Genomic DNA, 24,805 nt, shown 5'->3' with positions numbered 1-24,805 from the left:
TGTGAACTGATTCTATGAATAAGGATAAACACGTAACTGCAGCTGGGCTGATGATAAAGATGATGACAGTGTTCAAAATGACCTGAAACAAGAAAGTAAATTGCAGAATGTACAAGAAGATGTGGGTTTTGCACAATGCAAAATAGTACCAAGAAACTCATTTAGATAAGCAGCATAAACAGCAATTATTTCCTGATGTGGGTATTACACAAATATTCATTGCTTATATTTAATGTAATCAATGTACAAATATGGTACAAACCACCTGGAAATAGGCAATTTCTTAGTGCTATTATCCAGAATAAATGAGTGCTACTAGGTCAATTCATGTTATTTTTATTACATGGAGTGCCTCTCTTAGTAGAATGAGCCAGAGAGCTGTATAGATTATGAAATAGAAATTATAATAAAATTATGAGCTAATAATTATGAATCCAAATGGAGGACCTTGCTAGTATGAGTGTCTTTATTTTTTTATTCATTATAATAACAGAATAAACATACAATTGGAAATTTAAAAATAAGCTCTGAAGCATAATATTGCTTTTTCAAACTCTATCTTTCATTGTGCACACATCCTTAGTAATTTCAGTTTATTAACAAAACAAAACATTCCAAGTTTGACTTCCAAAATTATACCAGCCACTTGTCCTTTAGAGCCAGTTCCAGCTAATTTAGTGAAAAGCTCAATTACTGTAGATGTAGCACCCATTGTTAACATTATCAATTAATCTTTTTTGGCAGGAACTATTCCTCATACACTAAAAACAACTTATTATCAGGCCACTATAGATATACACCCAAATGCTCTTAAAAATTGTATACCAAGATTTTATCATTTCTTCCTAAATTACTTGAAAAAGTAGTATCCTTGGAGCTTCAGTTTCACCTTTATTGCTATACCCTATGTGAAGACTATCCATTGGATTTTTACACCACTCATAGTACTGAAAGAGCATTAAGCCATGTTGTCAATGACCTCCTTGTGTATTCTGATGTAAGGAATACTATTGTTACTATGTTGTACGATTTTAGCAAAACTTTTGGTATGACCACACTAACTTAGCACATAGTCTTGAATATTACTTTGAGTTCCCTTGAGCTGTCTTTGGATGGGTTAACTCATACTTGTCAAATCAAAATTATAGAAAGGCCATAATAGACCTCCATCATTACATTCGGTAGGTAGTCATGCCTTCCTTCAGGGCTGACTGCTGGGACTGTTAAAGGTTTCTTCTTTGCAAGCAACATAAGTATTCTCCAGGTGGTCCCCATGTTACTCTATTTGATTATTCTAGGACACCCACTACTCTTTGATATGTCGACTTTCTGTCTTTTTTTCTATTAATCTATTATACCCAAAATTCTTCTTTCTTGTAAATGCACACTGTTGTTCTTTTCACCATATTGGTGCTTTGTCTTGTTGGACTGTAAACACCTTGAGAACTTCAGCCACTTAGTAAGTGTTCTTTCCCTATTTCACTAATGGCCTATAAGCACATCGTTCAATTTGCCTTAATCAGTCAGTTCAGTAGTTAGATATGATTTGTGATTATAGACATTATTTACCCATCAAAAACAATTCTGCACATGACATGTGACTTTTAAATGTATCAAATGAAAGCAAATCCTTAAACAAATACAAAAAAATAACAGTTGAGTCTAAAGGTGTTTTATAATTGTATGGTCCACTTCTAGTTCATTTGTGTGTTACCTGTACAGCAACATGCACTTTGTAGATGGTTAGAAGGTTTCTCACTGACTCTGCTTGAAAAGGAACTTGGGGTTTACAGACACTGTGCCATCATGACACCCTTACCTCCCATCAAAGGAAGTCTGAATTGATAAATCCTTGTCAGTTAAAGGCACGCTCACTTTCTCCCACAGGATATATTCTGACTGTGAATGATTGGTGGTGCAGCAGATAAGAATGCTAAAAAATGCACTGGTCTAAATAATCACAGTGCCTCTGTTGTACACAGCTATTCTTGGTAAGTTTCATGTAAATAATTTTATTATATGCTTTTTTTGTTTGGATTACTTTTAGTTTTGCCACTTTTTCACAAGCCTGTTTTGTCTAAACGCAACCTTGAAACAGTGATACATGCTTTTATAACATCTCGTCTAGATTACTGCAATGTGCTTCTTTTTGAAATTAGCCAGGCCTCCATGGCTCACCTACAGCTGGTGCAAAATGCTGCTGCTAGATTTTTAACTGGCACAAGAAAGCATGAGCATGTTACCTTGATTTTGGCTTCCCTTCACTGGCTTCCAGTTCGTTTCAAATCCATTTTAAGATCCTTGTATTTGTTTTTAAATCCTTTAATGGTTGTGCCCCATTTTATTTGTCGAAACTGCTGCACCCTTATGTACCGTCTCGCTCTCTCAGGTCAGGAGACCAGATGCTTTTATGTGTTCCCAAGGCACGATGCAAACTCCGAGGTTATCGGGCTTTTTCAGTTGCAGCCCCAAAACTCTGGAACGATTTGACGTTGCACGTTAGGCAGGCCCCTTCACTAGCTGTCTTTAAATCTTATTTAAAAAAACACTTTAACTGCCTGGCTTTTAACCCAGTATGATACAGTATGTTGGCTATCTGTATACTTTTAATTGTGAATCTCTTCAGCTCTTATGTGTTTATGTGTTTCTGTTTCTTTTACCCTTTGGTTATTGTGTGTCTGATATGTTGGGTTTTTATTGTACAGCACTTTGGTCAGCCTTGATGTTGTTTTTAAAGTGCTTTATAAATAAATACATACATACATACATAAGTCCCAGCACAGTCAGTGGCTCTGTGGAGTTTAGACTTTCTTTCCCCAGGACTGTGTAGGTTTTTCTTTAGGTGCTTTGGTTTTCTTTCCACATCTCAGACAGACATACAAGTCAGTTAAACTAATTGGCCACTCTAAATTGTCCCCAACATGTGTGAGTGTTTGATTGTGTGAACCCTCTGATAAATCAGCACACAGATTGCTTAGATTAACCAAGTTCTAAAAATGGATGAATGGATAGGTTTTTAGAAATGGGTTGTATATCCTTTACATATGAAAAAAATAAAATATAGGCTTTTGTTGATCTGACCTTGACCTTGTTGCTTTCCGTATCAACATTTTATACTAATAAGAAATAACATTTTCCTTGGACAGCTATGATAAAGCAGTGCTATATGGACTCGGCAAAAAACCTAGTGAATGTTAATTGTGCATTGTCAAGTGCTCCCTGACAAAATAATGAAATAAATAAATACGAAGACAACAGCAACATGGAATATTGTGACATTTCGGCACCATGCAGTGAGGTAATGGTGCATTTAAATAGGATTTCCCTGACGCTTTGACAGGCAGTGTTTAAAATAGCTGTAAATAGTACATTTCCAGCTAAAGACTTAGTAAAACACTTTCAGAAAGTACACATAGCCTACTGCACTTAGCAGCTGCGTCTCAAAACATTGAAAATAATATTCTGATCTTGAGGCACTCTGTAGTTTTTATGCCTCAGGTACGTATGATATGTGTGATGTAAAAATGTTTTTACAGGCAGCTGGGCTGTACAAGTGGTTCCATTGACCAAAAGCACCTGAAAAATAGAATACAGAGTCATGAAGACTATTGACTTAGAGAAAGTAACACCTTCATTTTCCCAGGCATTGAGAAGAACTGAGGGCATAAGTTCAGATTGAATCTACTTTTTGATCTCAGAAGAGGGTTCTTTGATGATGTGATGAAATGTACTTGGAAACCAGCTATTTTTGTTTGCTTTTTTTTTAATTCTTAGTATACAAGGTACAGTAGTTTACCGAGGTAAGGGCTGGGAGGCAGTAGAAGTTAGAATAGCTGGCCTCTTCAATTTCAAATTTAGTTTTATCTCTATTCACTTAAATTTTACCAACTAGGGGGCTTTGCCCCCTGCTCGCTTCGCTTGCCAACCCCTGTGTTTGGTTTTCCAGATACACACTTTTAAGATTTTTTTTTCTTTGAATTGTTGCTATTTCATTAGTTTCACTTTTATTTCAGAACTTCTTTAAAAACAATATTTGGAATCTTTCAAGTCCCAACATGCTGAATCTATTAAATGAGGTCCGTGAGACATGTGTTTAATGACTTTGTACCATAATTCAGGATAGGTTTCTCTTTGGAATTTCAGCACAGACAAAGCGATCTGCATCATCAGCAGTTAATAATTTTTTTTGCAAAGTAACCAATAAATGCATGTGAGGTAAACCCCGTTTTTGAAATTCTCTGACTTAAACTTCAAAGCCTTACAATATTTACATACTTCAGACATATCACCTATGTCCATATATTCAATCTCTATTCGCTTTTTCGTTATTTCTCCGAGTAATAATTTCTCTTTGTTTGCACTAATGCGATGTTTACCTTCTTTGTTTTGAAACTGTCGTTTTTTTCTGCTTTCATATTCTGTATCTTGCTCTGCATGTGTTTCTCGCCTACGGTTTTTTTGAGTCTTTTGAACTCCACTGTTTTCATTACAGTAATCCCTCACCTATCGTGGGGGTTACGTTCCAGAGCCCCCCGCGATAGGTGAAAATCCGCGAAGTAGCGACCTATATTTATTTTATTATTTATACATATTTTAAGGCTTTATAAACCCTTCCCACACTCTTATAAACCTTTCTCACTCTCTTGTTAACCTTTCCCACACTCATAAACACTTCCTATGCTCTTAAACACTTTCTACATTCTTAAACACCGCAGACCAACACTGCACACTGCACGCAGCGATCAGACGTCAATGTGTCTGCACTCGCTTTGTGAAGGGGGGCAGCTGAACTCACGCTGAGCAGAAATGGACTTTGTGCTGCTTCTGCCAAAATGCCTGCTTGTCGCTCTGCGCGTTCAGAAGGAGGAGGAGTGTGTGCGTGGGTGTGTGAGGGCTGAACGCACGTTCGCTCAAACCCCCCTCCCCGGAGGCGCAGTTTGCATTGTCAAGGGAGTGGGGAGCTGAATGAACGCTAAGGAGAAGTGGACTTTGTGCTGGCTTTGTGCTGCTTGTCGCTCTGCCTGTCAGTAATTTAAAAGCCTGTACATCACCAATTTTCCTGTCTCACTGTCTTGTGTTGCGTGAAGTTAAAATGTTTTATAATAGTGAGATGTTACTCATATCCTTAGCCCGACATCCACATATCATATGTGTTAACAAAGTGTGTTTTATAAGTTTACATGTGTTTAAAGCATGTGGGATGGGTATTTTAAGGCTTAAACTATAAAAATGTTTATTTATATGGTCTTTCTATATCGCGGATTTTCTCCTGTTGCTGATGGGTCTGGAACATAACTTCCGCGATAGGCGGGCAATCACTTGTATTTAAAAACCTGCGAAGTCGTGAATCCGCGAAAAGTGAACCGCGAAGTAGCGAGGGATTACTGTATCTCTAACCTGCTCTGCATGTGTTTGGCCCCCTTGTTTTTTAACCTCTTTATGACATTTTACTTTGTTTTCTACTCTTTGTCTTCTATTTCTGACCTCGCTTTGTCTTGCTATTTTTTCAATTACACCTGGTCTGTGATGATTATTTTTCCTTTTTTCGAGTAATAATTTCCTTTTGTTTGTGCTAATGTGATCTTTACTATCTTTTTTTGATACTGTAACAACCTCCGTGTCCGTCTCGAAAAGAGAAGAAGTAAAAAAAAAAAAACAGACAGATGTAGTACAGTGTCACAAAAGTTTTACTTGAACAATCAAGAGAAAGAACGGCGACTTCATAACCCCAAACAAAACCTTCTAGCACCCTCTCCAACCTCCCCCCCCCCCCCCCCCCCACCGCATCAATCAATACCCCGCTGTCAGTCTTCCATGCTGTACTCTGCCCTCCCTCAATCGAACCTAACAAAAAAAAAAAAGCTTTAACCTGGAAGGGACGCTACAATACTTTTGAATTTTCCTGCTTTCATATTCTTTACCTTTCTCTGCATGTGTATCGCGCTATCGGTTTTTTTTAGCCTTTCCAATTCCACTCGTTTTATAATCTCTAACCTGCTCTGCATGTGTATAACGCCAACGTTTTTGAACGTCTTTATGAAGTTATACTTTGTCTTTTAATTCTGAGCCCGATTGGACGTGCTTTTTTTTCAAATCCACTTGTTCCGGACTGATTATTACTTTCCTTATTTTCTGAATTTGCACCTCGATTATTCTTTTTCTTTTTTGCATTTTTTTCTCTCCAACGCTTTTGAGTCTCTTTTCTCCGTGCTACTCTTTCTTCTTCGCTTAGTCGTCGACGTTTCATCTATAACGTATTGTCCTTATACGCTTTATATGCACTGAGAGCCCTGGATCTGTGTGTGCTCAAAGCCTTGACACGACTGACTGTTTTGCTGCCCGTGGTCTTATTTGATATTAGTTGTAAGTAGGGCGTGTCTTCAAAGAATCTCATGTTCTACATCCCCGCGAGACACTCTGTGGCCAATCTCTTTCGTCTTGCGGGTCTTTTAAGTGTCTTCCGTGATCTTCATGTGAAGATCACGTCTCGTCTCCCTAGTCATTCTCTCCCAGGATTTTTTTTTATAATACAGAGATAAGATAATGTCTATGTCTGCCTTTATATGTTTGCACACACTTCCAGCATCATGACATCATTAACATTTCTCCCATTTATACTAGCTTCATTACAGTTCATTTCCTCATAGCTGCAAACTGTCCATGATGCCGGGATCTTAGCCAAATTGCCCTTTCTTTTAAAAGATCTCAGAAACACATAACATCTGGTGAACTTTCAGTGCAGTTCAGTTTCATTTGTTTTTATTGAGTGCACTTCTATTAGCAGCCTTGTGCTATACAGCAATTTCACATATACTTTGCTTAATAAACTTGCAACATATTAATAAAACAGAGTTTTGAAGAAAATAAACAAAAATATCATGCATTACATACAAATAAACTCTTATAGTGTATGGGGCATTTCCTTGAGTCTGGGTTCCAGTTGTCCTAGGTCAGCTGTATTTTGAATCACTTCTCAGGCAATCAATGACAATTACAGTAGAGTCTCGCTTATCCTACCTTTGCTTATTCAAAATTCCGTATTATCCGACGTCCCACCGCAAAAAAAAAAAAAAAAAAAAAAAAAAAAAAACGCATCAATCGGCAACAAGAACTGCAAGTTGCGAGCGTGAGTGTAGTCTATTTTTTGTTGCTCCCGACTCTATCGCAGCCAATTACAGTGGAACCTCGGTTTGTGAGCATAATTCGTTCCGGACACGTGTTCGCAGTCCAAAGCACTGGTATATCAAAGCGAATTTCCCCATAAGAAATAATGGAAACTCAGACGATTCGTTCCACAACCCAAAACTATTCATATAAAAATGATTAATACAAAATATAAAGTAAAAATACATAAAATAAATTAACCTGCACTTTACCTTTGAAAAGAATCATGGCTGGTGTGAGTGAGTTTCTAAACTCTTGTGGGATTGCACCCAACGGACGACACGCGAAAGAGCGTCCCAAAGCAATCGCAGGCTCCCAGCGCTGTAGCAGATCGCCGTAAAAGTGAATCCGAAAAGATTGCGGACATGCCATAAGCGCCTGCCGTCGATGGGTGATACAAGGAACAAGGAACATTATAAATGCGCACTGCCCTGCCTGACTGCTGTGTCTGTGTATAGGAGAGCGGCAGATCCTGCTATAATAAATAACCGCACTGTTGCTGTTTCAAGCTGAGAAAAGCTGGTGTTGCTAAAGTACTGAGACTCGTACGTCACGGCACAAACACACACACACACACAGTCACAATGCTGTAGTAAACAGTATACGCTCGTACGGATGTTGACTATATGAGTGACGGAGTTAAGGCTCTAGAAACTGCAATTAAATACACTGAGCAACGAGAAGAAGCTACAGGAATCGACATAGTGATGCTGCAAAGATGGCAAGACTTGGCAGCGAAAAAACGGCACTCGTCAGGAAAGCAGACTACGATCAAAAATTTCTTTAAATCTTCACAGGACTGAACTTTTTAAATACAGTACATACTGTATTTAACTTCAGACAATTCTGTAACTGTAAGTTCATTTTTCAGTTAATTTATTCTGTTTTGTTGTAAAACATGATTATTAGGTTTGTAATGTGTAAAATTATAACATAGTTTGACGTTTAATAGGCTTTTTCTCAACACCTCCCATTAATCCGACATTTCCGCTTATCCGACGTTCTGCCGGCCCGTTTATGTCAGATAAGCGAGACTCTACTGTACAGTTGAAATCCACATTTTCTACATTTGTGGTGACACACCCATAAAATAGCAAACAGATGAAAGAATTAGCATGGAAATAATAAGTAACGGTTAATCAAAATTTCTGCTATCAATTAACAAGCCATGTAAGAAATATACTGACCCAATATCAGCTCTAATATGAGTATGCTTTGGTATACTAATGAGTCCTGAGCTTTGATTTAAATACTGAGACCAAAGTGTCATCTCTAATATTAGTAGGTACTGTACTTAAATCTAGAGTTTGAATATCCTAATAGCTATAAGCTTTTCCATCTATCTATCTATCTATCTATCTATCTATCTATCTATCTATCTATCTATCTATCTATCTATCTATCTATCTATCTATCTATCTATCTATCTATCTATCTATCTATCTATCTATCTATCTATCTATCCTAGATGCAGGATTATTTAAAAAGAATGAACTTTCAGATTTTGGACTTTGTTCATATATTGAAAGGACATTGAGATATGTCACATGCATTTGTCTTACCAGCTCTGTCCCTCCGTTATCACTCCGTTATCCTTTTCAGCCCTCTGGACTAGATCCCTTTAAAATTGACCAATAACAAAGGCACTGTTTAGGGATGGATTTGTTTCAGTGACTTTTACAGCCATGATCAGAAACAGAGAAGAAAGGTCAGAATCTTGATTTGTAGACACACACTGTTTTATGGTGCAGACAAGAACATATTCAGGGACACAGGCTGAATGTTCAAATAGTTAGCATGTTGCACACTAACAATACTCTAAAGCAGAAACAGAGTAAAAAAAAGCAAGTCAAAACAAGGAACAGAAAAATGACTGTTAACAGTTCAGACTCACAATGAATCTAAAAGACAAAGTAAAAGACTATTTGAAATTTGTCCTCAGGAGCTTATTTAAACACCATCTCATTGGTTCTTATGTTTGCAAGTAAGACTATTGCCAGGCAACCTAAGTCAAATGTATGGCGCCATAACACAAAATTGTACTTTCCGTAAGCTGAACTGCCTGCTTCAACTACCCTCTCTGAACTGTGAAATGTATACAAAAAGTAAACACACAAGCAAAACACACAAGAAGAAATGCTAAAAATTGAGGTAGAAGAAACAGAACTTTTTCAGTATAAGCGAACAGAGATTAAGGGATGACGACATGGAAGTTTTTAAAATAAATTAATACAGTGGATCCCAGCCATTAGTTTAAATTCAACAAGAACACAGTGACACTTTCGGAAACTTGTTACAGACAAATTTAACACAAATGTTACAGAAGTTTTTCTTCCAACAGAGAGCCACAGACATATAGAAAAAATGACAGGTACCAAGTACTGTGGTAGAGAGTGGTTCTTCAGGAACCCTCAAAAACCTATTTAATTTATTTTGCAAAAATTAGGAGAACAGAATTAGAAATCTTTTTTGGGCTGAATGGCCTGTTCTCATGAAAATTCTTTTCATGTCCTGATGTGATGATCTGAATTAGCAAAGTTGGCTGGTTTGAATAGGTGACACTGGACTATACTCAGCAATAAAATATGGGTCATTAACAAAAGACTGCTGAATAAAGTATGTTTTATTCATTACTGAACTGAGTTGTCAGGAGTTGGCCTGAACTCTGCATAAAGCCCTCTTCACTTTCTCTGCATTTTACACCCGCCTGTCCTCAGTGTCTGTTATTCAGTAAAGTAATGGTGGTGTCACTGGATATAAAAGAGGGAGTCTAACTAGAGGTCTTGTTTGTTTTTACCTGTTTTTTTTTTTACGACTTGTGGCCTTTAGTCTAATGTGCCAGCTATGTTTTACACTTTGACGTGCCATATTTTTGACCTGTGGCTTGTCTTTTCCTTCAGGAAAGCTGGTATTAAAACACTATGCTGTGCATATTTTCACCTTTGTGGATGTGCCTGGCTGGTGTGCACCTGCCACTCTACTGTGTGGCTCTTCTGAAATGTATGGTGTACAGTGTTTTTTACCTTCTATTAAATGTTACCACTAACCTTTTTACTGCAGTCACTAAAAAGGCATAACGTATCAGAATCTATCTATCTATCTATCTATCTATCTATCTATCTATCTATCTATCTATCTATCTATCTATCTACAGTGGTGTGAAAAACTATTTGCCCCCTTCCTGATTTCTTATTCTTTTGCATGTTTGTCACACAAAATGTTTCTGATCATCAAACACATTTAACCATTAGTCAAATATAACACAAGTAAACACAAAATGCAGTTTGTAAATGGTGGTTTTTATTATTTAGGGAGAAAAAAAATCCAAACCTACATGGCCCTGTGTGAAAAAGTAATTGCCCCCTGAACCTAATAACTGGTTGGGCCACCCTTAGCAGCAATAACTGCAATCAAGCGTTTGCGATAACTTGCAATGAGTCTATTACAGCGCTCTGGAGGAATTTTGGCCCACTCATCTTTGCAAAATTGTTGTAATTCAGCTTTATTTGAGGGTTTTCTAGCATGAACCGCCTTTTTAAGGTCATGCCATAGCATCTCAATTGGATTCAGGTCAGGACTTTGACTAGACCACTCCAAAGTCTTCATTTTGTTTTTCTTCAGCCATTCAGAGGTGGATTTGCTGGTGTGTTTTGGGTCATTGTCCTGTTGCAGCACCCAAGATCGCTTCAGCTTGAGTTGACGAACAGATGGCCGGACATTCTCCTTCAGGATTTTTTGGTAGACAGTAGAATTCATGGTTCCATCTATCACAGCAAGCCTTCCAGGTCCTGAAGCAGCAAAACAACCCCAGACCATCACACTACCACCACCATATTTTACTGTTGGTATGATGTTCTTTTTCTGAAATGCTGTGTTCCTTTTACGCCAGATGTAACGGGACATTTGCCTTCCAAAAAGTTCAACTTTTGTCTCATCAGTCCACAAGGTATTTTCCCAAAAGTCTTGGCAATCATTGAGATGTTTCTTAGCAAAATTAAGACGAGCCCTAATGTTCTTTTTGCTTAACAGTGGTTTGCGTCTTGGAAATCTGCCATGCAGGCCGTTTTTGCCCAGTCTCTTTCTTATGGTGGAGTCGTGAACACTGACCTTAATTGAGGCAAGTGAGGCCTGCAGTTCTTTAGACGTTGTCCTGGGATCTTTTGTGACCTCTCGGATGAGTCGTCTCTGCGCTCTTGGGGTAATTTTGGTCGGCCGGCCACTCCTGGGAAGGTTCACCACTGTTCCACGTTTTTGCCATTTGTGGATAATGGCTCTCACTGTGGTTCGCTGGAGTCCCAAAGCTTTAGAAATGGCTTTATAACCTTTACCAGACTGATAGATCTCAATTACTTCTGTTCTCATTTGTTCCTGAATTTCTTTGGATCTTGGCATGATGTCTAGCTTTTGAGGTGCTTTTGGTCTACTTCTCTGTGTCAGGCAGCTCCTATTTAAGTGATTTCTTGATTGAAACAGGTGTGGCAGTAATCAGGCCTGGGGGTGGCTACGGAAATTGAACTCAGGTGTGATACACCACAGTTAGGTTATTTTTTAACAAGGGGGCAATTACTTTTTCACACAGGGCCATGTAGGTTTGGATTTTTTTTCTCCCTAAATAATAAAAACCATCATTTAAAAACTGCATTTTGTGTTTACTTGTGTTATATTTGACTAATGGTTAAATGTGTTTGATGATCAGAAACATTTTGTGTGACAAACATGCAAAAGAATAAGAAATCAGGAAGGGGGCAAATAGTTTTTCACACCACTGTATCTATCTATCTATCTATCTATCTATCTATCTATCTATCTATCTATCTATCTATCTATCTATCTGTTATATATTGCCTTTCAGATTTATCCATTCATCTATCTATATTATGCATATGCAGTATATAATACACATCCACATATACATTATAGATGTACAGTAGGTGTGCCTTTTAAATGACCTGTGATTATTTATCATTTTCACACATCTTCCTTTGGATTTCACTCCATGAACTAGATATGAAAATCTATGTAGTCTGCCCATTCACCTTTTATTATAATCTGCACATTGGATGTCTTTTCTTTTTAAATGACAAGTTTGCAGTCAGGAGCACTTTATGTCAAATAGCTGTGTCATATAACTAGATTTCAATATTTTCATGCACTTCTGCCTTTCATATAAATCATACAGGAATGATTGCGTGATTTTCTACATGATAAATGAAGTCAACAGGGAATGCAAAACTGAACAATTCTGGGGGTAAGAACAGGAAATAATTGACAGTGTATGAAGACTCTTAGCATATTTAATTACAACAATCACCAGTATGTGCTGCTGGGCAACCTTACTGAGACAGCATGCCAAAGCAACTCCTCAGGGGGTACTTTTTAATAGTAGCAGGTGTTGCCCTTTAAGGTATTTCAATCCTTTGCCGGCAGGCTTGAGCTACAATAGGACTCATGGGACATTGTTTTAGACAGATTTCTTTTTCTTTTTGCAAAGCTCTACATTCTTTGTATTTCTGTTTATTTTGGGAAATGCAGCTCACATAACTAATATCAGAAATGTGAACCACTAAAAACCTCCAAAAAATGTCTGTCTGATTTATTAGTCCTTCCATACCAACTACATATAAATAAATTAACTTCATGATCCTTTTTAAGAAAGATTTTGCATGAAACTTTAGGATACTTCTTTTGCTATACTAGCCTGACTTCAAACACTGTTCCTTATCAAGTGATTTCAGTAAACACACAAGTGAAACAGATTTAAAAAACTGTGTTTTATCATGTTATCAGGTGCGCACCACCGAAATGAAAAGCTAATTAAAAAGATAAGAAGGTAAAAAAAAGTTATGGGATGCTCTCTGGACCTGTCAGAGGTAGAAGCAGATGAAGGCAAAACTGAGGGCTATTATGAACAATGCTGAACACACTAGTAGTAAAAACTTTTAGACAACAAATTTATAATGCCTCAATGTGAGGGTAACTGATTATTGTTAGTAAAGTCAGAAGTTTTTCTTTCTTTTTAGTAATACTTGTGTGAGCTGTTGTTGTTTGTTATACAGAAAGATTCTAATGGGCGGGACGCCAAGTCATGATGTGTTACTCATATAATAATGAAGCGATAGAAACCAAATAAATACAGTGCATACCTTGATAGATGTGTAAATGATCCAATCAGATTCGGTGTTGGAAATGATTGCCTTCTTCTTGCAATCACAGATCGACATGGTGCTCTGTATTGGCAAAGGTATCCGCAAGGATTGTACGGGTGTTGGCAGCAGTTTCCCATTTCACTGTAATTGTTCAAGTGTATGAGGCTTGTTCTTGTACACTTTTCCTTTCAGCGTTCCCCAAAGGAAGAAATCCGGAGGTACTGGGTCCAGGGAATGAGGTGGCCATAGTCCTTTAGAAATTATCCGTTTGCTAAAAAACAATTCAATTTGTGCCACGCTGCGACATGTGACAGGTTTCCTCATCTTGCTGGAAATAACCTTCACTGCTCTCACGGTCATCCAGTTCATTCACAAACAAGTCAAAAAGAGCACCATACCTCACTCGTTCGTTCATTTATCCAGTACTACTGTGATCTTTACTTAGTTTGGATTGCTTCATTTTTAAGACAGTAATACATCATAACTCAGGGCCCCACCAATTAGAATCACCCTCTATTTATTTGTTAAATAAGCTTCTGTACAAAGTTAAAATTTATTCTTGGTACAAATAAACTGTTATCTATCTATCTATCTATCTATCTATCTATCTATCTATCTATCTATCTATCTATCTGTCTGTCTGTCTGTCTGTCTGTCTGTCTGTCTGTCTGTCTGTCTGTCTGTCTGTCTGTCTGTCTGTCTGTCTGTCTGTCTGTCTGTCCTCTTAAGTATTTTTTATATGAGGCAATAGGAGATGTCCAAAACAGCTATAAAGTTGTCACCTGTAACCTCTTAACTTTCTCACTGTCCATATTACATCCCACATTTTCAACCCTAGGGGCGTCTAATGTCAGGCTACTTGCTGACTGGGGCCATCTTTACTTTCACTCTTTTACTTCAAACCATTTTACCACAGATAAAGGACTTCTCTAAGGTATCCCCTTTAGCCCTCAAGGGATTCTCTGTTAAACAAGGAATGATCAATCTTAACTTCTTGGCTCACTAGTACCAGTCAGACAGAGATATTGATTTAAAACTTTCATTTATTTCAAATAAAACATATAGAAGCAAACCTAATTAATAAAAAAAAATTTATACAACGTGTGTGGATTAATGCAATCTTCATATCAGTAAGATATTCCAGGTAGCCCATTTCCCTAATGACAGATTTGTCATCATTTTCTAACCCACTTAATCCAGACACAAGGAAAAAACAAACCCTGGACAGGGCGAGAGTCCATTGCACGGTGAACACAGAGGCACACAGACTCACAAATCAAACACACACTTTGCCAGTTTGCCTAACCAGCATGTCTTTGGGCAGTGGGAGGAAACACACTCAGACATGGAGTGAACATGTAAGCTCCACGCAGTGAGGACTCAGGACATGAACCCTGGTCTCCTAACTGCGAGGCAGCATCGCTACCACTGTGCTACTGTGTCTCCCTACTTACAGATTATGTATCCGTAATCAAAAAAGAAAGGGCATATTTATTGCCAGAGAGAAATCTTTTTCCCAAGTGTCTAGCATCTAAGAGACAAACCTCAATGAAAGTTGTTAGCAGATCAAAAAGTGTCAATTTCCAGCTGAACTAAAAAAAACACTTTTGCAACAAGCAGCAACTGAACTAAGAGAACTGTTTTTGATAAAAGTTTAATAAAAAGCTGCCCCCCTTCTCATCCATAGGAAGTGCACACCCCTGGCTTTCTTTTCCACTAGCAGCTAGCAGGTTGACAAAGCCCAGAAGTGATTACTAGATCATTATCATACAAGCTCAAGGTTGCTTCCAATCAGAATCAAAAGTGGTACTTTCTAGCTAAGCAAAACACTTCTCCTTTGCCTTCCAGATTTCCCAGAATATATTGTACTTCTGTTCAGCTTGACAAGATTTTCAGGTTAAGGTCTCTTACCTGAAATGTGTCCCTTGAAAAGTATACAATCAATCTCCTGCACTAGCTGTCTGTGTGGTACCAGGATACATTCTGATGGTCCAAAATGCTCAGCACTGGATTGTGAGACTAATATGCCTTCAATCCTTCTATTTTCCCTCATTATTCAGTTCTTCTTGATTTCCTTTAACTCCACTGCATACAATGGCCATGGCCTTATCTATTGTGTGCACTATATCCTCTATTGTGACCCTCCAGCATCAACTGGCCAATTTTCTGTTATGTTATTAGTGTTTTATTTATGATAGATTAGAGTAATCAATGCTAAGTTATCTTTAACAACATTCAAGGTTATTCAAATGACTACAGTCACTGTCTTTGCATCTCAGTATGCAAAATTGAATTTATTTTTGACTGTATCCCATATATATTTTACTTTTAATTACTAATTTTAGATTTTTATTAACCCCAAAGCATGAGCCATCTTTACATAAATGTCAGTTTACTGAACTTTATTTAGAATTAAAAATACACATAACGAGGATATTGACAAAAGCTGTTTTTTTATTCATTTACTTTATTATATTATTAATTGTATGGATAGTAAAGTGAATTTCCCATTGGGATTAATAAAGTATCTATCTATCTATCTATCTATCTATCTATCTATCTATCTATCTATCTATCTATCTATCTATCTATCTATCTATCTATCTATCTATCTATCTATCTATCTATCTATCTATCTATCTATCTATCTATCGAGACCCAGTAGTAAGTGCTGCAGCTTCACATATCTGGCCTCCTATGTTTGAATCCTGCGCTTAGTTGTCATCTCCATGGAGTCTGTATGCTTTCCTAGTGTCTGCATGATTCTACTCCCTGGATGTTGTGGCTTCTCTTCCACATCCTTATGCATGTGCATGTTGGCCCTGCGTTTGCAGGCAGAACTTGATGGACTGGAGCTTTATCCAGGATTAGTCCTGCCTTGTGTCTGATGCCGCTGGATAGATGACTCTGAACTGAATTAAGGCTATTTGAAAATTTTATATTACATTTTTAGATTTATATACAATAATTGCCATTTTCAATATGCAGAATCTGCTATTACCTTGATTTTACTGTAGATGTAATAAGGGACACATTTCAGCTGGGTAACACAGATAATAGCAACACTGGCATTAATTTACTGTACTCATTGTATATTTTTTATATTGTTAGATATTGTAAAGTTGAAAAAACACAAAGAAACCTATGGATCACCTCTAGGATGAGATATACATCTGACAGTTTAAGCATGTCTAGTTGAAATGATCTGGAGCAGTTGAAAACAGTTTAAATGACTGCATTTCAGGAGAACCGTTGAACCCATGGTTATAAATGGTAATACAGTCCTTAGGGTGGAATCATGTGAAGTCCCACATGCACTAGTTCCACTACTAAGAAAAATCAACATCAAAATTTTTAGTATGTCAACTCCAAATTTAAATCTAACTCAGTCACTGCTGGTCAATGTTTGTAGGTTTATAGGCTCATTAATGTCACATGTACGGTGTACAATGAAATTCTTACTTGCACTGCTTGTTATTGTGCTACCATTAAACGACCATTCAAGAAGAAAAATAAATCTAAAACTGATGTGTTTTGAGAACTTTTTTTCATTTATATGATGATTTGGGCCAAACACATTTTACCTTAATATTGATACATTTGTCTTTATCAAGCTCACAATAATCTCAGTATATGACAATCAAGTGGTTTTGGCTGCCACAAAATATCTACCCTCTCATAATTACATGCTGTCTTGTGACATGTTATCACTAGCTCCTAGCACACTTTGCGCATGAAAACACACCCAGTGCGATGGGCATTACACAGAGGAACTATCTCGGCACTTGTTTGTGCCAAGTTCAACATGGCATCAATTAGAGATTAAAAATATAAGTTAAAGTTAATAAAATAACACTAGCTACATTGCTGGTATGGAGATGGACAAACTTGCAAGAGTCTGTCTTGCTCATTTTTTTTCAGACAGTGGACTGAGATTTGCACATTTAGCTCATAGGCTGGTTTTACAGGCTATTGGATTGTATTTGGATCAGTATCAGAGCCCTTTTATAAAATATTTTAAAACATTTCAGTTTGGCTAGCAAAGTTGGATTCCTCTCACTAATAAGCATTTTTCAGTGCTAGAAAGTTATTTTTAAATTAAAAATGTTGGATTCGCATTTCCTTCCGACTTGCTTTTTCTGTATGTTTATGCCCAATATGTTTTAACTTTGACATTTTTAGTTTTACATATGTTAACTTACGAAAATAATTTAAGAGTAGTTCATCTGAAGCGTTTGAATGTTTGTATCTCCCTATACATCTGGCTGTATGTTGATACATGTGTGCATGAATATTTGTACATATGTGCAGCAAAGAAGCAAGCAGTACAGAGGATGAGATTTCTGGTTTGCTGTGTTGCCTTGTAAGTCTTGAACTGTTCCTCTTCTGTGAATGTTTGCATTTTAAGTATTTCTTCCTATCGTTTTAGCATAGGAGACTTGTGACCACCTGCAGCATGAAGCTTCAGCATTAAAGAAGATAATGCTATGGTGACTACTACATTCCTATCTAGTACTGTAACATTTCTGTGAGACTGATTTTTTCCTTGTCAAGCTGTGTTATAGCAAGGACAGTTACAAGAAATATCGCCAAGCAAGTCTGGTGGACGCATGGTAGAGATGACACCTTGAATATTTATTGGCCCAGCAGGCTGAAGGTTCAGAGAAGGAGAGGAGGTGAGGGCCCAGCAAACTCCAGGCCTGAGGCCCCTACTTCATCTGCTTTTTTTTAGTCAGGGGAGAAGGCAAGTAAGGAGGCTGGGGGTACAGGGATCCTGGCTAGAGCAAATAATTGGAAAATGTGAGTGGATCTTGTTAGGTAACTAAATTTCCCAGAAGAGATTGTCAGCAGAAGCTCCCAGCCTGATCTAATCCTTTGGTCAAGAGCAATGAAACAGGTGGCTCTGGTGATGTTAATAGTACTCTGGAAGGAAAGGATAGAGGGTGCTAGTGAGTGTAAGCTTAGCAAATACCAGTCCCTCATCCAGACAAACCAGTATAGGAGTGGAGAGTCTGGAAACTCCTAGTGGGTAGGGGTTTTTCAGGACTGTCACTCAGGAGAGCAATCCTTAGGATCAAAGGTCCAAGTTAAAGGAACTTGGTTGCAGACATCTCAAGACAGGCGAAAATAGCATCCAGGTGCCTGTGGCTTCAGAGGAGTGAATATTGGTGCAGCCAAGCTGACAGACGTGAGGAAGGGCAGACCAGAGGGGTGGAAGGGATGGTACCAGGACGCTGGTTCCATTGTCAAGCTTCAGTGAGATATCATAGGCTTGTTGAAAAAACACTGATGATAGGGTCTGTAAACCCTATCAATTATTAAAGGCCTATATGTGATAGAATGGCAGTGAAAGAGAAGAAGTGAGATATACAACTATCTCAAGGAAGGTCCAGGCATTAGCTCCTGCTAGGTGACGCGACAGTGACGTTTCTTCTTATTTAAAAGATTAAGTTTAAAATATGCATATAACTGGCAGTGCGCTCTACAGTCATTGAAAGCAAAACAAACAAACAAAATAACTGAAAAATAAAAAACAAAAAAACTACACTGGACTACAGTTTGTATTGCCCACTTAAAGTAATGAGCAGAAAACACACAGACACACAATCACCAAGCTCTGTATTTCCAAACAGGCTTCCAAAACACAACTGGTTCAGGTTTAACACCGGAAATATCACATTTCTAACTTCATCACTTTAGGTGCTCATTTTTTCCCAGGCAGTATTTAGTTGACCTGGTGACCCTTTTCAGAATATATTTTGAAGTCTTAATGATATGATGATCTTTGTATAGACATTATGGTTACACAGGCTTTCATCTGCACAACTAGGGCATGGGGGCAACAACAGGCATACCTTCTATGAGGTAGAGGTCATTATTTTGTATGAAATATTTAATTGTGTTATTTATAGGTGTACAATAATGTGGCTTCCAGAACAGCTTTTTTAGGAAAGAAATACGCAATGGCATTACTTCTGTATTTTCTCTTACAAGAACCTATCCTATAATTATGGTTCAGCTGTGCATTAGTAAGAAAAACAGCAGCTTTTACCCACTGACGGCATGCATTTAATACATCCAGATGGCCACAGTCTGCTGGTACAGTGATGTTTATACCCCCCACAGTGACATACTTGTGGAGTGCAGGATAAAGGGCTGGACGTCAAAATACACAGCTGGTCATGGGGAAAAAGGCAGAAGAGAGAACACACGCAAATGACTGAGCCCGTCAGGAGCATCTTATCTCTTCTCTGCCCTTCAAACAGTAACCTTCAGGCAGTCTGGCAGACATAACATGCTGCTCTGTAGAGAACCTGGCAGGTCCCCGAAAAGCAGGTGGCCAGACAAGTCTGCAAGCCAAAATGCTACTTTGGTGAGCTGTCTGGTGTTGCACGACTGCAAGGTCTGCACTTTAACACAAATACCAGCTCTCAAAAGGGAATTTACACTATCACAGTTTCCCTTAATGCTTTATTTTACTTTATTTAAAAAAAGAAAACAGATTTCAACGTAAACATCTTTCCAAAAGAAAAATATAACTGGATGTGCGGGACGTGTACAGTAAATAGATGTGTGCTTCTTCACATCCCACATAATCTGCCCACATTTAGAATGCCTTCAGCAGCTTAACACTAATAATGGAAGGCTTGCTTTAGGCTACCCCTGTTCATATGAGATCATGCGGGTCGACTCCACACTACCAGGTCCCTGTGGGAGCCTCTTGAACCCACCACAGCGATTACGTACCTGAGGGATGAGCCAAGCAAATGAGGACACATATGCAGCAGCAAGAGGTAGGAGAAAAAGTGACAAGTGCTTTTATTTAAAACAAACAAAACAAAGTGTCCAAATTAAACAGTGTAGTACTCAATCCACAATCCTTAAAAACGGTGCACAAGTGGAGTTTAAAATAGTTCAATAAACAATAAATTAAAATAAGGTTAAAATCCTAGACAGGAGTCTATCCCTTCAATTAAGCCCCAGTGCTTCCCTTTAAAGTGGACATCTCCCCAGCTTACTGAGCTCGGGTCCCGCACGCCGGATAGACTTTAAACCAACAGGCACAGCCAACCTTCTTCCACGCGTCTGAGTCCCTGCTGTTCCATGGCCCCCAGCAGGGTTCCTAATCTGAACCCAGGCTTGGCTCCCTACTATCTATCCCTACCTACTACTACTATGTGAATTTCCCCTTGGGATTAATAAAGTATCTATCTATCTATCTATCTATCTATCTATCTATCTATCTATCTATCTATCTATCTATCTATCTATCTATCTATCTATCTATCTATCTATCTATCTATCTATCTATCTATCTATCTATCTATCTATCTATCTATCTATCTATCTATCTATCTATCGCTCCAATAGGGCTCCCCATCTGAACCTCGCCAAGTCCTACTGCCTTCCCAGGCTTATGCAGTGAGTCACACCATCCAGTACTGCATCACTCCGGCTCCCTCAATAGCTCAGCTAGACTGATTCACTTCAGCAGCCCCTGAGCATTGGCCACATACACCCCTGAGGGCTGTCCTCACAGCTGCCTGCTTCCTCTGTCTCGCTCACTCATGCCGGGCTCTTTCTGTCTTCCTGCCTGCTTCTTTCTACTCTTTAACCTCAATTCTTCTGTCTGTTTCCTCTGTGGCTTCTTTCCCCTCTGCCCTGTTCAGGCTCCCCTTTATACTGCCTGTTTAAAAGAGCGCAGGTGTGAGGAGCCATTACCTCCACAACATCTTTGAGGGCGAATATAATAAATAGAAACTGAAATAACAAATGCTGTAAATTCATATTTTTCTGACATTTTCATGTGCAGCTGCAGGGACTATTAAGAAGATACAAAGATAGAAGAGAAACAAAGATTAAAAATTCTGAAATTAAGTAAATCATCATGCACTGATAATATTTGTATCAAGAAAGTTAGTGATTACATGTCTTTAGGACAGCACCATAGGTTGTAATAAGGTAGCAGGGCAATTTCAAAAGGATTTCAAAAGCCTTTTTGATCACTGGTCTTTTGTTTAAAGTAAACCTTTTTCTAAGCCACTTTTTGTGTGTGTATAATTTGTGATTAAGACTTTGGATTTCTTTTTGGTTTTTGTATCAGTGTATCAGTTCTCTCGGTTTTGACCCCCTTTTATGTCTCTGACTTCGTGTTTTGTCCCAGTCTACCTTAAAAAATCTTCCTTGCTTGTTTGCTAGCAGTCAACATGGGTTTAGACAAAAGGAAACGTGTTTTACTAATACACTAGAATTCAGTGAGGGGGGGCACAAAACCTTTTTTGCCAGGGGTGCATACATATCATTTATCCTGATTTTCAAAAAGCTTTTAATAAGGCATCACATGAAAATTTAGTGATCACACTAAAGGGAGCAGACGTTCAAGGCATAATGGGTAGATGGGTGAAATATTTACACAATCGACACAAGCAAAGGCTTATGCTGAGAGGAACTTTTAGTGAATGAGGTAATGTTAAAAATTGTCTGACTCAAGTGACTCCTCTTTGCAATACACCTTAATAAACATGATAAGAATGTAAATAATAAGCTTGTTACATTTGCTGAGGACACTAAAATAGGTGGAATGGCACATAATATGACAGATGAAATTTAAATGTTAATAAATGTAAAGTTATGACCTTGAAATAGAAAAGCTTATGTGAAAATGGATGGATACATCATGCATCATGCAGTAACACCATGTAAGTGGTTGTCACATCTGAGTTTCACAGTCAAGTTACACCTCTGTTCATCCTCCCATCCTTGGTGTGTCTACTGTGTGTCATGCACACTTTCAAAAATTGGCTATCATGATGGCTGCAATGACAGAGCATGCTTATGAGCTGATTTATTGCCAGTCCAAAGTGGTTTCCCACAAATCTCTCATGGTGACAAAGGATGACTCCATCAGCAGCATAAGTGTGTTGCATCTCAAGGTGGAACAAGGTCAAGCTCCTCTTATTTTGAATAAATATTTCTTGTTTTCATGTTAACTGTAAATAAATAAAATGCTCGCCAGAGGAAAACAGTAAAAAGGTTAGATGTCACTGCAGATACAGTAACAAATGGTTTTTAAAATTCAGCATTGGAAATTGCTTTCTTGATGCCCAGTCTGTGGAGGCAGCCTAGAAAAATTATAGGGAGAGCAATGACACTGGTTGACAAAATCATAATGCTGAATATATGATGATTGACCACAGAGATAGCTATTAGTCTCCTGAACACTGCACTACCACTTGTATCTTCGCTATTTTGTGTCTTTCATTTTCATTTGCTGTATTTTAACTTAACTCCCAAGTGCTGCACAGGTTGCAGCCTTTTATATACTGTAAGCTCTGTGTTCTCTCTGTTTTTTCTTTTTGCACTTGAGCTTCTGTAAAATGCCAAGTCTCTCCTTTGGGACAAAAAGATCTATCTATCTATCTATCTATCTATCTATCTATCTATCTATCTATCTATCTATCTATCTATCTATCTATCTATCTATCTATCTATCTATCTATCTATCTATCTATCTATCTATCTATCTATCTAGTGAGGGGGTTTGTTGTCTGTCATAATGTAATAAAATTTACTAATTTAATTCAGCTTCTATAATAAGGTAAATAAAGTACTATCTATTCACCTATCTTCCTATTATATAGTGCTTTTCAGATCATATTATCTATCTATCTGTGTGATTTGACCGGATATGCTTATGTACTGCTCTCCTGTTGTCTTCTTTACTCACTTCACATATTCTTAGGATTATACTGACACAACTGATAACAGTGGCATATTTGTCGCTTGCCTTTTTGTGGAATGGACATAGACAACAATTCTAGCTGCTAATGTGTAGAACAGGCTGATTCAGACTGCTTTGCCTTTTTGCCTCATTCTTATAGTGTTAGTTCCCCCTCTTCTGGCAGACAATGCAAGTCCCAGACTAGCACAGCACACAAAAGCGTGCTTTATATCCAGAAGGCTAACACAGTTTGCCCTGCCTCGCCTAAATCCTGTCTGGTGTCCAATGAGTTGTGGCCATACTCTTACTCAGCTAGCTTTGTGTAACAAGGTGTGTCTGTTGACTGAGGCACACCTTAGCTAAAAGGTCAGGCAGAAGAGGAAACACAAAACTTTTTTTTCTTTATCGAAACCCAAGCAGCACAAAATAAAAGAAAATTGATAGACCCATGTGTTCTGTCAGCTCCCATCTGTTTGCCTGATTGAGGAGTTCCTTTAAGTGAGGCTACACAGTATTACCACTTTTTTTTATACTATTATCTTTCTAATTGAACACGGCTTTCAGTTCTTTATCCTCTCAGATAACAAGTTCAGCAGGCACTAGGTAGTTGAATCTTTTGTATTTGAAGCTCACGTGACTTGGCAGCCCCAGTCTCTGAAATGCACATGTCTGTGGCCAGCAGTGTTACAGCATATCAGTATTTGTTGTGAACCGTGGTCGATAAGACGCACTGCTTGCTTTGAAACGTTACTTTATTATGCACATTTCCACAGTGAGCATCATCCCAAAGGCCATTACAGGTAAGGTATAGCTGTTTTCATTTTCTACAGTAAGATAAGTGACAAGTTTAATTATGTAACACCAGCCAAGTTATAGTTTAGCATCCAGCTCCTTAACCAAAGAAACACGGCATCTAGTCCACCTCTAGTGAAAGGGAAACAAGTTTTTAGCCTTTTTTCTACCACTGGTAGATGAACTCATGTTGCTTAACTTTCAGTATTTTACTAATTAAGGCATGTTTATTACATTGGTGCACTTTGTAATGTTTGTGGTATTTTTAGGCTAGTGCCCTTTTTTGCAAACAATTTTTATTAATGACATCGTAGCTTCTTGAGCTGTGCTATTCAATGTTGCAGTGAAAGTGCACAATTGACTTTAAACTTCAAGATGGTCATTTCAATCCCCATCTGTGATTCAGTATACAATCCTGAGTAGCTCACATAAGCTGCCTACGTCTCTCTCTAAACTGTACATTTATGACCAGTGATAAATGTCATGATTGTGATTTTTTTATTTCTCTAGTACTAATTGGGCATGTTTCATCTTGGATCCTCTTGGGAATTCTTTTTGAGAGGGGTCTACTTGTAAAGGATGGCCTTTATTACCTGTTATTACCGCTTACTTACTAAAATTTTTGTTATTGCTCTTATTCCTGTTTCTTGTTCAGTTTCAAAATACATTTGATAAAAATGTATATATGTAAGCTGCGGTGGGTTGGCACCCTGCCCGGGATTGGTTCCTGCCTTGTGCCCTGTGTTGGCTGGGATTGGCTCCAGCAGACCCCCGTGACCCTGTTGTCGGATTCAGCGGGTTGGAAAATGGATGGATGGATGTATATGTAAGCATACATACCTTCTTACACATGCTAAATACAATTGATTGTTGTGTGTGTGTATAGGCTTGTGCCTGTCCTTGCACTCTCAATGCGCAGCAGGAAACAACATTAGACAGGGTGAAAGTGAGTTATATGCCAGTTCACTCACACTTTAAACTC

Source organism: Erpetoichthys calabaricus, chromosome 14 (assembly GCF_900747795.2).
Source record: "Erpetoichthys calabaricus chromosome 14, fErpCal1.3, whole genome shotgun sequence".
Classification (NCBI taxonomy): domain Eukaryota; kingdom Metazoa; phylum Chordata; class Cladistia; order Polypteriformes; family Polypteridae; genus Erpetoichthys; species Erpetoichthys calabaricus.
This window is presented reverse-complemented; position numbering follows the sequence as displayed.